The following is a 16,490-nucleotide window of genomic DNA, read 5'->3' as shown; positions in this document are numbered from 1 at the left end:
TGACCTGAGCCGAAGGCAGTGGCTTAACCAACTGAGCCACCCAGGCGCCCTGAAAGGATATATTTTAACCCAAGAGAAGATTGGAACAAAATTGGGCAATTGGGAGACAAGGAAACACAGAAGGGAGATTTTTAGACTATATACTATATTATGCTTTCTGCTTTTTGAATCTCATGACTATATTATTTATTTCTAAAAATTAAACATTTTTCAAAAAACTAAAAAATGTTTTTAAGGTACACTATAGCCCATTAGGCTTAAGTTCCAACATTAACAACATGTAACAAAAATAAAATAAACATTAAAGTAAGATGTGAACTATAAAATTATTTAAGTGTGCTGTGCTGTCTGTACCGGATGGTGCATCAGGACAGAAGCCCGAGGAAGCTGTGTGCTCCAGACCGATGCCCCCAGCACACTGACGACACAGTCACTATTGGGCAATAACAGTATTATGTACAGCCTTTAATTTGTGATCAAAACAAGTTTAAAGAATTAGGGAATTTGTGCTTGAGCAAAAAGGAAAGAAAAATTGCAAACAATACTAACACTTGATCCTATCCCCTCCTAAAACTCCAAAAGAAGGAGTTCAGTTTCCAGGGGACCTCTGATAATACCTACATAGATGTTTTAGAGTCCACAAGCACTTTAGTTACAATTGGAGCTATAATTAACTATATTTTAAGATACTGGGGAGATTATCAAGTTTTAATCTTTATTGGAACTGCATGGTGCATAGGTCAAAATATTGTTACATGAGGTTACATTAAAAGTCTTACCAAAAAAAAAGATACCTTCCACTTTGTAATAGTACTGAAATCTTTAACTCACACAGGGCTGGGTGAACACCTGTCAAGGAAGCCCCAGGGCATGGAGCTTCTACTAACTTTAGGGCCCATCCGCACCCTCATATTAATCCAAATAAAAGCAACACTAAAAACAGAAAATAATATCAGAAAGGCTGGCAAAATTTTGATTTTCCTTAAGATGACAACTCTAATGTGTTAAGGTATTAAAATTATAGAATGAGGGACGCCTGGGTGGCTCAGTCGGTTAAGCATCTGCCTTTGGCTCAGGTCATGGTCCCAGGGTCCCAGGGTTGAGTCCTGCATCAGGCTTCTTGCTCAGCTAGGAGCCTGCTTTTCCCTCTCCCTCTGCTGCTCCCCCTGCTCTTTCTCTCTGTCTGTCTCTCTCTCTCTGGCAAATAAATAATAAGTAAAATTTAAAAAAATTATAGAATGAAAATGCATAGAAGTGGAAAGCACAGACATGGGAATAAGATGAGTCTAAATCCTAGCTCCACTATTTACTAATTACATAACCCTGGGCAAATTTGTTAGCTTTGCTGAGTCTCAAGTTCTTCACCTATAAAATATTCAAAATAATACCCACCACTCACAAGTATCTGCGAGGAGTAAAAATAGTTAACACCGAATGCTTGCTATACACCAACCCTGCTCTGAGCACTTACTGTGTAAGTCTGTTAATCATCAAAATGACTTTATGAGTTCAGTACTCAAGTCAAACCCAAGAGGGCTGAGGGACACTGAATAACTTCCCCCAAGCCACACAGCAGGTAAGTGGCTGAGCTAAGATTTATACCTTAGCAGTGTAGGTCCAGAATGCATGCTCTTTACCACCACAGAATACTGATAATGCTTAAGATGTTAAAATATCACTTATTGTAGAGCTTTGGTGTTCTAACAGAACCTGAATAATAGGGGATTGCATAGACAGATTTTTTTTTTCTTTCTCATCCAACGTTCTGTGCATGAGCATTCCAGTCAGGGACCCAAGCTCCTTCTATATTTTTTTTCATCTGATCAGCCGGAATTGCCTCCATCCACCTGGTCCAGGATGGCTCATCATTACATACACATTCCAGGCTACAAGAGGCCTGGAAGGGGACAGGTGGCCACGTGTTCTCTCTTCAACAGCATCTCATGTTAGTTCACTTTCCATTGGCTAGCGTGTGGTCATATGCACCCATCCAACTGCCTCTTTAGAGACTGCAAATGTACTTTTTATTCTGAGAAAGAGAGAGGGGGAGAATGGAGAAGAAAGCGAACGAGGCAAAATCTAAACCTAGAGAATCTGGGTAAAGTATATAGGGATATTACCTATACTATTCCTGCAAGTTTTCTGTAAGTTTAGGTTTGTTTTGTTTTGTTTCATTTTTTGTTGCTGGAATGCAAAACTTTATTATTAACTGGTTTGAACAAAAAAAGGAGTGGATACACCTAGAAACATGGACAGCATCTCCCCCAGCAGCAGGCGGGGTTGGGAAGGCAGGCGGGAGGGGTAGGCCTAGGGTAACCCTCTCTGCCCGGGCAGAAGTGGAATCCCATGAAAAGCATCAGCTTCCCTCCATCTCACTGTGGGTGCCGAGACCACGTCACCCAGGGCAGCCCAGGTCCGCAGCTGAGGGCAGAAGGCTGAGCAGCCAGGGGCCAGGCCTGGGGGAAGGTGGATAGAGTGGTCCTAGGATGACATCACCAGGGGGGCATGATGGGCTGAGGGTTCTGCAGATATGACATCACCACGGCAGAGATGGACAGTGCGAGGCTACTCATCATGTGCTTAGCGTCCTCAGAGCTCTGGGAGTTGGCCAAGCTGAGGAAGGAGCAGTAGACAGCGACCCAGGCACACCACTTGAGCTTGAGCAGGAGGCTGCACATGCCGAAGATCGAACCGAAGCAGGTTCATGTGGTCCAGTGTCGGGTGGTCCGAGGCCGGGTGACACTGGCAGGGACTTGTACTTCAGCACTTTGTTCAGCCTCCCTGGGTCCGACATAACGTTAGTGGACATGGTGGGTCAGAAGGCGTGACTCTTCCCTCTGTAAGGATAGTTTTGAAGTAAAAATGTTTTAGGGGCGCCTGGGTGGCTCATTCGGTTAAGCGTCTGCCTTCCGCTCAGGTCATGATCTCAGGGTCCTGGGATCACATGGGGCCCCCTGCTCAGCGGGGAGCCTGCTTCTCCCTCTGCCCCTCCCCCCACTGGTGTGTGCGCGCTTTTTCTCTGTCAAATAAATAAATAAAATCTTAAAAAAATAAAGAACATAAAAGTTTACTTATGACTGAAGAAAAAGCAGTATCTACTACTTAGAACATAAATGCCAGGCGCTATGCAAAGTACTTGTGGCAAAACTACTGTTCTCCCAGTATCTGTTCTGATTTTCTTCCAAAATTAGTATAACCTTGATGGGGGGCAGGGGAGCAAATCCCGCCTCCTGTCTCCCTCTTTCTCTCTCTCTCTGTTTTTTTAAATTGAAGTATAGTTGACATACAATGTTACCTTAGTTTTAGGTGTACAACATGGTGATTCAACATTTATATACATTACAAAATGTTCACCACAAGTGTAGTTCTCAGCCACCACTTTTTAAAATAAAGTTTATTAGAGAACACCCATTCATTTGTGTATTTTTTTATGGCTGCTTTTGTGCCTCAACAACAGTTAAGTAGTTGCCACCAAGACCATCTGGTCCACAAAGCAGAAAATATTCACTGTTAGGCCCTTTTCAGAAGCAGTTTGCTAACCCCTGCTCTAAACCAGTAGGTCCCAAATGTTAGTGAGAATTAGAAACACACACATGCACACGTGCACACACACAAACACACACATACACACATGCGCACACACGTGTGCACACACACACGCACGTCTTTTCTGAGCCATTTGTATCATACCCTTTTACCCCTTAATACTTAAGAGTATATTTTCTAAGAACAAAGATATTTTTTAATAACCACGGTACAGTAATCAAATTCAGGAAATTTAAAATAAATAAATACTTTTATCCAATTTATAGTCCACATTCCAGTTTTGTCAATTGCCCCAATAATGTCCTTTACAGCGTTTCTTCCCTCCTCTCATACAGAATCTGGCCCAGGATCACATCTTGCATTTTTGTATCTTTTTGGTGAGTTGTTTCTCATGTCATTTCCCTGTTTTCAATAGGATTTTTAATGCTTTTTCAATTTTTAGAAGTGTTAGCGCTTTACCTCTGATACATGCTGTAAAAGTTTTCTTGAAATTTGTCATTTGACTCGTGACTTTGCTGATGGTATGTTTCTGCCCATGCACCCATGCAAAAAGGTTTTTTAATGTGAAACTTATTTTTGCATCTGAATTTTGAGTCATAGTTAGAAGCTCCTTCTACACTGACATTAAAGTTGAATTCGCCCATATTTTCATCCAGTGCTTATATAGTTTCATGCTTTACATTTTGATCTCTGATTCATTTGGGGTTTATTTTTATGTGAGGCATGAAGAGTGAGTCTAATTTCATCTTTTTCCAAATGGCCGCCCAGTTGTCTCAGTGGCATTTATTAATCTTTGCCCCAGGGATTGGTGATTCCATCATTATCATGTATGAGATTTCCATATGCATTTGGGTCTATTTCTGGACTTTTAATTCTATTTCATTGGTCTGTTTGGTGATCCATGTGCTGGTATCATATGGTTCTAATTACAGAGGTCTTGCAGAGTATTTTAATAGCTGACATAGCTATTCCCTCCCCGAGTAGCTCTTACTGTGCTATGCTTTCCTAGATACTCCAGGATGTTTATTTTTCCCAATGAACTTTATTTCCTATCAACTTGTCTAGCTCCAGAAAAAACGTGTTGGTGTTTTTATAGGGATCACGTTAAAATTCTGAATTGAGTACAGAACTGATATCTTAATGATTTTGAGACAAGAAAAAGGAACATATTTCCATTTGTTTTAGTCTCTTTGTGTGTCTTTCAGGAATGTTTTATAACTTTCTTTGTATACGTCTTCAACATTTTTTGTAAAGTCTGTTCCTAAATATTTTATCTTTTTTTTTATCTTAATGCCCTGTAAATGGGCATTAAGAAATTTGAGATTTAAGAGATTTGAATGTTGCAGTTAATTTTATATCCTGTTCCCTTACTGAGTTACTTTATGGTTATCTAAATTTCATAAGTAATTTTCGAGGGTAGCACTGTCCAATTGAAATATAATGTAGTCAGATGAGTGATTTTAAATTTCCTAGTGGCTAAAGTAAAAAGAGTTAAAGAAACAGATGAAAAAGTGAATAGTATATTTTATTTAATTCAGTATATCAAAATATCACTTTAGCATAAAATCAATAGTAAAATTATTAATAAGAGATTGTAAATTCTTTTTTTATATAAAGTCTTGAAAATCGAGTGTATATTTTACATTTACAGCATATTTCAATCTGGATCTTAAATTTTTATCGGAAACATTTTGTGCATTTAGATTTCATAAATTTTACAGCTGAAAAAGTATATTCACATATCCAAATTCTTCCAAACATACTTAAAAGTTTTCTTACCACTGAAGCAAGTACGAAAACAAGCATTTCCCTTTAATATTCACATCCAGCTTGACAAAATTGGTTCTTCTTTTTTAGACAAACTGATTCGACTTTATAGCAAAAGCATCTATCTGTTAAGAAAATTCACAAATTCTTGTGTCAACTCAGTATTACTAACATCAAATCCAAAAGGGGATTTCATGAGTGAAAATTCAGCCTTGAAATGAGGAAAGCAAGCCTCCCAGGGGTAACTCTCAACCGATGGGGAATAACAACCTGGATAAATACGCCTGCGTGCTATCACTCATGTGGATAGTTCCGAGACCCTCCTGTATGCTTCTCAGGAGGTCCCATGGGACCTATCCTCAATGGTGACCTTGATAATGCACACTTTTATTGTCAGCTCTCCCTCCCTCTCTGTCTCATTCCCTCCTGGGCTTCACTCTGGCCCCATGGAATCACCTTGTTCAAGAACCACTGGCATTTACAGGTCCTTCTCTCAGGCTCTTTTTTCAAAGGAAATTCAAACAAAGACAGAGATCTACAAAGTTTGGAGCATGGGGCATGTGTAAAAGCTGGAGTGCTTGTAGAAAAACAAACTAGAAATAACTGCTAAGTCCTTCAAATATTGTTCTGGAGCTTGAGTGAAAAATGAGAACTAGGAACATGGATTTAAACTTATTTCTTATTAAATTAAGGAGAGAGACAATGTTAAAATCTTGGTCTGTACTGTGGCTGTGTAAGAGAATATTCTTCTCTCTTTAGGCATATACAACTTACTCTTGAAAGTTCAGCAAGAGTATATGTACGTATGTATATGTCAGTATATATTTGTGGGGGGAGGAGAGGGAGAGTTTCTGGATAAAGAGTATATGGATGTTCTTGTACTATTCATGGAACTTTTCTGTAATGAAATTATTTCCAAATAAAAAGCTTAAAAAAACTATTATAAAGTTCTTTTCAAAAACAGCAAATTTCAGTCATATAACTTCAGGGTCAGCGAACTTTTACCTTTTTACCACCTCCCTATAAAAAAATTTCCTGATGATACTGACAAGTTAATATTCTTAAAACTTCCACATTTGGGCTCACTTAAAAAAAAAAAAATCAGAGGAAACATTCACTCGGAAGCAATTATTAAGTCACACTTTCCCCCACTTGAAAACAAAAGGTAATGTTGGCTCTTGCCTTTAAAATCCTGGCAGCCCCTTCCCTTATCTTGATGACCTGGTTTGCAGAGGCACTGTGAAAACTCATTAGAAAATGGTAGAAACAGCTGAGATGTGGGGTTCAAAGGTCATGCACTGCTGTAATTTCTTTTCTGGGTTTCTGGGAAACTTTGGTCAGGAAATCTCTTGCTGAGTTAGTGAGCAAAAACAATACAGTTATGGTGGGGAGAAGGTGTGTTAATGAACAAAAGGTACACTTTCCAGCAACTTGAGCAGATGTATGTGGGGCAGGTCTTACTTGTCAAGGCTGGAAGAACTTTTACAACTGATAATATACAATTCTTTCACTCGCCAGAGTTCTACTGGGGCAACTCACAACTGTCATCTGCTCTCACTGCTCATTTGCAGCTTCCATTGTTTTTAAATGATACCTGCCAAGTCATCAACCATCAATGCTTAAATATATTCAGCACCAGGCAGCTCATTACGCCTGAAACAGCACTATTAAAGTCCGGGTCCTTGTATGCACATTGATATTCTTTGAGTTATTATTTTTAATAGTAATAAAAAATTAGGAAGAATTTAAATGACAATCAGTAGGAAAACTTAATTTGCTGAAATCCTAAGTATTATTAAAAAGAGTAAGTTGGATCTATATATATCTATTTGAAAAAAGTCTACAATATATCGTTACACAAAAAATAAGAGGTTATAAAATAGTTTACATAATGTTCTGATTTTTGTACAAAAAACTGTAGTTTATATCCATCTGAAAAAAAAAAAAGGTAATCTAGAAGGATAAATTCCAACCAATTTCACATTGTTAACAGTGGTTTCCTATGGGGAGGATGGTAGAAACAACTTACTCCCACTTCCCCCCAACCCCCAACTGAGGGAAGAGTTTCCCTTACACTTCTGACCTCTTGGCCCTTATTCCTATTCCACTCCTTGGAGGTGTCTGGGTCATATGATGGAGCATGCTTATTCTCTCCAACTCTTATTTCTAGGTAAGGAGCAGGCATCAGAGAAATAACACTCCTGTAGATGGGTGGAGGGGTAAGTTTGCAGAAGTGAACAGGTTTAACTCAGTCATGTCATATCTTTCCAAACTCTGCTGGGAATCAGAACTCAACAGACCCCACTCCTCTGCCCTCCCATTCCATGCTGTAAATTTTATGGAGGTGGACCTTCTTAGGTTGTATAGTATTCTTGATGACTGGGACAGCTGAGTGCTACCCTGGGGCTTGGTATTAGCAAGGCCCCCTGCTGTCTCCCACCTAGGCCACATTCTGTAGTAGTTCTAACAGTAACAAAGCTGACCTTTTGATGTCTATCTGCTCGACTCTTTATCTCCTTGGTTCTGATCTTGGATGAGTAATAAGTATCATTCATTGGAAGCCCTCAAGTGTGAAAATAATATTCTCTTTGTATTTTTTATGCTTACATATTGTTTGAATTTTTTGTAATAATGAGCATGTATTACATTTAGAGATATAGATACTTCTAGATGTAGAGATGTAAGGTCATAAAACCTATATCCTCACAGTTTTTACCTAGTATTAGGATTCCTGCCTCCTCTTTGATTCATATTGTTCTATATTCTTCAATTTTGCTTAAAGCAACCACAGTGCCTTCCAAGCTTGGAAGGGGTGCTTTGCCTTGACCCTCTCTCTACTCCCTTGGTCATTGGTCACTAATTCTCTTGTTCTATATGTGATTTTCCCTTATGATTTATTTTATTTTTAAAGGGTTTATTTATTTATTTGAGAGAGAGAGTATGAGAAAGAGAGAGAGCACGAGAAGGGGGAGGGTCAGAGGGAGAAGCAAACTCCCTGCTAAGCAGGGACACCCCATGCGGGACTCCATCCTAGAACTCCAGGATCATGACCTGAGCCAAAGGCAGTTGCTTAACCAACTGAGCCACCCAGGTGCTACTTCCCTTATAATTTAACACATCCAATTTCCCTGCTCTCATAGAGGCCACTGACTTTCTATTCCATTAAGTCATATCTACTCTGGGGAAAAGCCATCCCTATTTTTCTAGGCCCCAGGATAATTTTGCTTTGGTGACAGCCAAAATATTGTCTCCCAAGATTTAGGGAACACCTCCTTCATTTTCCATATCATGGCCTTTAAATACATAAAACGTTATTTCTACTCAAATCTTTTTTTTTTTTCCTCCAGGTAAAGTATCCCCAGTTTTCTTAACTATTTGTCATATGACATGGTTTTGATTCCCTCTAATACTTTGGTCACTCTCCTTGGAATGGCCCCCAGTTTGTTGATAAACCTCCTAAAAGGTGTTAAAAAATGACAACCAAAGCGGAATACAGTTCTCTGGGTGTGATCCGACCAAAGCTGAATAGAAAACTGACTTGTTCTAAGGACGGTATACTCTTAACTCAGCGGCAAGAGTGGGGGTGCAATCTCATAGGATATGTTATATTGGTGATCATGTCAGGGAACCCACTCATATTGGGCTTACCATGATAGAAAATATATAAATCACTTTCATCCATGCTCTTGGTGACAGAGACTCATTGCTCTCAACATATAAATATCTCAGGTAACTTCCATGCTAGATTATAAAAGCCCCCCTATTTTCTACAGCAATCATCCCTTCACAACCAAACACCTACCCTTTTTGCCTTCTATTCACCACCCAACCCAGGTGAATCTCAGTCTTTCTTCTCTGCGTAATTTGAAGTTACTCCTATAAATGATGCTAATAAGAAAAATCCAGTAGTCTCTTTTCTGGCCCAGTCCTGACCTCTGTAATGACTTTGACATTGATGGCCATTCCCTTTTTCTTGAGTTCCAGGTACTATTGCCTTCCAACTCTCACACCACTCCTCAAACTTCCCTCCCGTTCTAGACAGTTTCTCCTTAGGCATTGCTCCCAAATCTGACGGTCATTATCTTGCTTGAATTATTCAATGTCTCTTTAGATCAGTGGTTCATAAGCCAGTTGTATATTGGAATCACCCGGGGAGCTTTTAAAACCTATCTAAGCCCAGGCCCCATCCCAGACGAATTGAATCAGGATTAGTATGGATTGGCCAGATTTAAAAGCCACCTGAGATGATCCTTGCCTTTTTGTCTGACTTAATCTCTTTTCCCTCACTTGGTGAAATGGAGTTCTTCAACACTTGCTTTTCTCTCTTTTTAGATTGTACTTGTTGGGTTAAGTGTCACCTCCTCTGTGAAGCCTCTCTAGGTCTACATCTCCAATCTCATCCTTTTTTTTCCCCCCTTACTGTCTAATTCCTTTGACTTGATAGAGAGACAGGGTTTAGGTTGGCTCAGGCTGGTAAAACTGCAGGCATGCCCAGATCAAGGGGCCAAGCAGGGTGGGGTGGGGTGAAAGGCAGGGCGTACAGAGGGGTGGTACTCATATCCCTTCCAAAACCTTCACATCCATGTACACACACACACACACACACACACACACACACACCTTGCAAACAAAAGCTGATTCTTCTTCAAATACCTCAGATTGTACAGAAGGGGGAAAAAAGCATTTGCGGAAGAGATAAACGATACAGGAGAATTGTTTTATAATTAAAGAATCAGGAGAAAGAAGGATGGAGTAGATTGGGGATAATAGAGGAAGAACTTGTTTTTTAGCAAGGCATCTGGGATGACTGAAATGAGGAGTTTGGGGCAGACAGGGAAGGTGTGTGGTCTGATCAGCTGTCTGCAGCTTTTTTTGTTTGTTTTTTTACTAAATTTTACTTATTTATATTTTAAGTTTATTTTTTTTAGTAATCTCTAAACCTAATGTGGGGCTCAAACTTATAACCCTCAGATCAAGAGTCACATGCTCTTCCGACTGAGTCAGCCAAGCACCCCTGTCTGCAGCTTTTCATAACCAGTTCTTGATTTTGAACTAGGATTGATATTAATGTCTTTGGTCTGTTGTTTGTGGTCAACTTCTTTCTAGCTTTTTTTTTTATTCACTAAATCCATTTTTACTTTGAGAAATACAAATTACCATTTTTTTCTCAGATAAAAAGTTTATAAGATTTGACAAAATAGAAAGTACCTTGTCTACATGGAAAATTAAATCCAGTTCACAGACATTTTCAAAACACTTGTCTAATGTTTCCACAAATACTTGAATTAGATCTAAAACGCCAAGTTCACTTTCTGAAGAATTCACACAGAAGACAAAATATAATGTTGCATAATGTCTATAAATCAGTTTGTTGTCAGATCCTCCAATTAACAATCTTCCTTCTAGGAAATTACATTTTCATCTCTCTTAGATACCAAATGGAATGTCTCCCTGATGATTCGCTGTTGTGTATCTTCACTGTAGGACTGGTAGAACTTGGAGAGCCGCGGCTTCCCGCGGTTGTTGAAGATGAGGACTGCCTTGATCTTGGCTGAGCCGGGCCGACTGGGTGGGCGCTGGGGGCCAGGGGGGGGGGCGGGGGCGGTGGCCTAGCCTCGGTCTCTCGCGGGCGATCCTTCCCCACCTGCTCCCTCCCGCACGCGCGCGCGCGCGCCAACTTCTTTCTAGTTTTAAGTATTTCTTGTTCTTCTGATTGTTTCAAAGAAGCTGTCATGTGATCTTGCTTGCTGTCTTGCTGTCTTATGATATCACGGCAAACTCTTTTAGTATCTTGAAACAGAGAATTATAATAGTTGCCTACCAAACACCTATTTCCATTTAGTCCATAAATAACATCTTTCTCACACAGGTATGCACTTTTAAGAAACCGGATTCCCATCCTCACCTCTTGATCCTGATTAGAAACTGTGTATGGCATTCCCCAGGGATTATTATTGGTCTGGGGTGTACCTAACCCCAAATCGGACTGGTTAGGGTATACGGTTTCTCTTCTGGGCGTATAGAAGAACATTCGTAGCCCGATGACTACTGACAGCCATCTTCGAGCAAAGAGAAAAATAAAGGGTTAAAGCCATTCCCGAGGACAGCAAAGCAGAGGGATGCGAAGACTCCAAATCTTTGACGACGTCACTGAGTCATTAAATCAGCCAAATTTGGATCCTGTCCTACCTCTGGACACTTTGTTATATGAGAAAATAAATGTTGTTATCATTGAGGCCATTTCAAGTGAGGATTTCTGTAATTGTAGCCAAAAGCATCTTAACATTCATCTGGATGTAACTTTAAAAGATTAAATGCCTTAAACTCACTTAAATTAGATGATTAACTCCTCATAATTTCTTCAGCCTTCTTGAATCTTGGCCTTACCTCCTTCTTTCCAATACTAGTTCTAGAGCTCTATATTCAAATATCACAGAGATGTACAAACTAATGCTACTATTCAGCTCGTAAACCTTCCAGGAGAGAGAGGGAGAATTCATGTAAGAACTTCTTCCCATTCTCAAGAGTTGGAAGGGAATCAAGACAGATTTTAACTTGTATCCAATACAGCAAGCGAGTCAGGTTGTTGTCCTTGTTATTATTATTAAAATAACATACATACCTGAGATAGCTTTAGGATGGAATCCCCAAATGGTAGAACTATACAAATTGGATGAACGAAAAAAAAGTTAATTTGTCATCTAGTGTGTGAATGTTTTACTGTCGTTAGGAAAAAAAAAGTCTTATACTACCACTACCCTATATTCTTTTCTTGTTCTTCAAAGGAAAATAAAGAATCGTTTTTGTAGCTACAACAGCATTGTATCTGCTAGTTCCTAAAAGTGTTATAGAACAGCAACAGGAAAGAGTCATTTCCAAACGATCTTGCAATTGGAAGAAAATTATCACTTTATCTCTTTTCCAGAGGTGGTTTTTCAGATATTGAAATTAGAAGGCTTTTTAAAATAGATAATATAAAAGGGACAAATTGACACTCTGTTGATGATTTATTGTCTTTCCTGAATTTTTGCCAACACAGTCACTGTTACGGTGGTTTTCAAAGCTATCGGAAAAAAAAAAAACAACAAAAAACTAAAGAACAACTGTAAAATGACAAACTGATCAAATGAATTAAAACTTAGGAAAGAGAAAGTTCAAATGATTCTTCTGGGTAAGGCATATAAACTTAAAGGTGGACAAATTTAGTACACAATCAAGGAAACACATATTTTGAATTATTTGTACATGTTGGCATTAAAAGATTAAAACATCTTACAGTCTTCTTTCAGTTGAAATGATAAAAATGCATTCAGAAACTGGCTTGCAGAACCACTCTTTCTCCGTCTTCATAGCAAGAGGACAACACAGTAAGCTCAGGCTCTTCCCCACCTCCCTGTGTCAGTTAAACTTCCTCTAGTTTCTCTCTATCCAATCAACATTTTATTTCCTTTAGAGTAACACACATCACTCTGAAATGTTCTGATCTGTTTGTTGTCTAATTCTGCTAGAATGTAAACTGGACAAGAACAGTCATCTATCTTAGCTGGGTGATTTGCTCCCGGATCCCTAGCAAGACACCTAGAACGTCTGATCCCCTTTAGGGGCTCAGTAAATATCTATTGACTACATACATGGATGAGCAACTCAATAAATCTCAGTTAAAATATATTTTCATTTACAGAGGAAAAGACAAGACTCTATATAGTAGATCCTAATTCAACTAATTAGGAACTCTTTCACTGAGACGTATTAATGATGTGACATTGTTAACAGATAGGCATGTATGTACTTAGGAGCTCGTTATAAAAAAGGAATGCTAAATGTATACAGTCTCCTTAATTTGAGAATTTTTACAGTGTGATTTGGATTATTTTAAACCTTTCTAAACTTGAGGTGTTTCCTTACTAAGACGGACAAATGCCATCTCCAGAATGCTTCTGATCAGAGATTTTTGTCCCAGCTTGAGACCCAAGATCTCAATCACCAAAAGCAATTCTTCTCATTGCCCTAACTACTCTTCCACATGTAGCCACTCAAAATCTCTAAATATTGTGAAACCTTGCTAAAGTCAGACTGTCTCAGTTTGTTCAGCCTGCTAAAACAAAATACCATAAACTGGCTAGCTTACAAACAACAAACATTTATTTCTCATAGTTTTGGGGGCTGGAAAGTCCAAGAGTAAGAAGCTGGCAAATTCAGTGTCTGGTGAGAGCCCCCTTCTAGGTGGCTGCCTTTCACTTGTAAGCTCACATGGTGGAAGGTTCTGGGGATCTCTCTGGGACCTCTTTTATAAGGGCGCTGATCCCATTAGTGAGGGCTCTGCCTGCATGACCTAGTCACCTCCCAAAGACCCCATGTCCCAATACCATCCTTTTGGGGGTAGGATTTCAACATATGAATTTTGCGGGGAGGCAAACGTTCAGACCCTAGTTCAGACAGACAAAAAGGGGCAGAGGCAAGAATTGAAACCTAAGGTATCTAACTGCAAAGCCTGTATTTTTTTTTTTTTTCAGCATAAGATGTTTTCCAGTAGATCAGGTTTTGATAACATGTCAGACATGAAAAGTAATACAGAGAGAAGGAAGAGTTTAGAATCTTTTGGAAAGAAGGAACCTGGGATTTACAAAATCACCCGCTTTTTGTAGGTCTTAAAATTTTTGTGCTTAATTGAAAAGTGAAGGTCACATTAATAAGGGGCTGGGTGCTGTCAAGCAAAAGTCAGTATCAGGTGATGCCTACAAATGGCATACATGACACTCCATCCTGGGAAGGCACCATCTCCATCCTCATCACCATCAAACAATTCTTACTGAAGAACCTACTGAGTGGCACATGAGGTGTTATACTAAGAAATCAACCCAAGGATTTGAAGTGATAAATTTGATACTCAAAAGATCTTATTTCTTGAATTAATCACAATTAACTGGAAAGCTCAAATGTGTTGACAGTATGTTAGCATGAAACCATCCTGATATGGATCTTCGTCAAGGAAATTTCTTTCTCCCTGTTTCCATTCACTGGAGACCAAATATATGATTACTAAGAATTTGTTTGAGGTGTCCCAAGTGGCAAAATGCTGAACTGACAACTATATATGTTGAAATTAAATGACCAATATTTGTTCTCTCACCTTGTACATTTACTACTGTATTTTGTTTCCTTTGTGAGATTCTTACTGCATGTAATATAAATGAAAATAAAAATGTCTTGAAATATAGGAGACTCTATAAGGTAGTTTGGAACATTTGTGATAAGCTTTGAAATGTGGCATCAAAAAACATGTAGGTTTTTTTAAAAATTTAGTCTATCAACATTTGTTTCAAACCTTTTCCAGCACAGACCAATACCTGATGTAGTTACTGCTTTATTTTTCTCGATGCAAATATAAAAAAGGGCTTCAGTTAAAACAAGACACGCAGCCCAAAATTTAAGATTCTCAAAATTTTTGGCCAGTTCTCTTATAAAGTCTAAAACTTTTGCTTGGACTTCTAGCAGGCCTGGGAGTGCAGACAACTTTGCATTTATGCACAATGTTTCCAGGTACCTTTTGGGCCAAAGCTAAGACTAACTCTCTCCTAATGAATGCTAATACTTTCTGTAATACAATCTGTTTTACCACCTGTTGTTTAAATATTCTATTTTCTGTCACAGTTGCTGGAAAATCACTCTGTTTACGTTTCAAGTTCACACAGCTTCTGTGAGTCTTTCCTGAGAAGCTAATCAATTCTATAGCTAGATTAATAGAAAATATGTGCTTAAGTTCTAAATAATCTGATTAGTATTCGTTGGAGGGAGAGCTAGGTGATGCAGAAGAGGGAAATAGGATATGAAGTATCTGAGCTACCACTGGCCAAAAGCCATCCACACACCAGAGCTGTTCAGTGGCTTGCAGGACATAAATTGATCCTGGTGATAGTCACAGGGAGCAGGCAGGCGTTTTGGGCCTCAAACAATTGCATTTCTTGACCTCTTCTGTTCTACAGCCTTAGCTATAAGGCCAGAGAGCGAAGGAGCCCGTAGGACAAAAGTCTACTGAAAGTGACTTGATTCATCTGGTAAAGGGAAGCTGGTCCTGTCCTGGATTTAAGCAAGCAACTGTTGGGGCACCATCTTTTATAAACATAACACTTGAGAAAAACACATATTTAAGTTTTGAAAGGCTGTTCTTGGGTCTTTCATCTTCCTACTTTTCTTTGAAAATCATGCTTCCTGTAAATATAATTGAACATCCTGAAAAGTTACATAATATAAATACTAAATTATACATTCTTGTTGGGAAATGAAATGCTCTGGCTAACTTTTTAGTTCTGGCAAAACACTTTCTATTTTAGATGAAAAAAAAATGTGTGCATTTAGGAAAGAGATTTAGAGAAGACTCCATCTCAAAAATAGGTATCAATATTCAGGAGACACAGAGAAATTAAAACCCATGGCTATGCCTACATAGTTACAAATACTCACTTAATTACATAAATTCAGCCAACAAACTAAATTCCATGGAAATCAATAAAAGCTTCTTTATTTTTCTTTTTCAGTCCCATAGGCGAGATAAACAGTTGATAAGTTGGGGATATTTAAAAGTTATTAATATGATCTTTTAAATAAATATTTGTTGTTATTTTATTTAATCACAAAAGAAATGCATGCCTATCATGGTAGGAAAATTTGGAAAATACGAAAAAAAAAATCCAAAAACCAAATCAAAGTATCCATAAATCCATCTGTGAAGTATCATCACCATTACTTTTGTAGTGTATGTCTTCTGAACTTTGCTATGCATAAATTACATATATGTTTAAACAAAACTGTATGCACTGTTTTGTCACTCATTTTTCCCCTTCAATATTATGCACAGTTTTCCTTTATTCTGCTACATTTAATCTTTTCATGATTGATGTAAAAACTGTTCCCAACGTTTTGTTATTATAAATACAGCTGCAATAAATGTCTTTGTAAATAAATTTGTGTATCTACTTTCCATTATTTCATTAGGGAAATATTAGCACTGGATTCTAAGATCAACAGCTAGCCTTTTAGAGACCTCGAAATAAATTATACTCTCACAGATAGTGATAAGAAGGCTAGTTTGCCAATGCCCCAGCTAACACGGGGTATTATCAACCACCTGTTTTCTTTCATATGTAGACACAGCATAATCTAACAAGTGCAAGAGGTGA

The 16,490-nt window shown here is 38.6% G+C and overlaps 1 pseudogene across 1 annotated transcript; it reads right to left on the bottom strand.

Moving 5' to 3' along the window:
* Positions 1-2,180: 2,180 nt before the first annotated feature.
* On the bottom strand, positions 2,181-2,809 carry LOC110591513 (annotated as a pseudogene). Its single transcript, XR_002481026.1, has one exon. The product of XR_002481026.1 is annotated as a PAT complex subunit Asterix-like (transcript).
* Positions 2,810-16,490: the final 13,681 nt, after the last annotated feature.

This window comes from Neomonachus schauinslandi, chromosome 2 (genome assembly GCF_002201575.2).
Source record: "Neomonachus schauinslandi chromosome 2, ASM220157v2, whole genome shotgun sequence".
In the NCBI taxonomy this organism is placed as follows: domain Eukaryota; kingdom Metazoa; phylum Chordata; class Mammalia; order Carnivora; family Phocidae; genus Neomonachus; species Neomonachus schauinslandi.
This window is presented reverse-complemented; position numbering and strand designations above follow the sequence as displayed.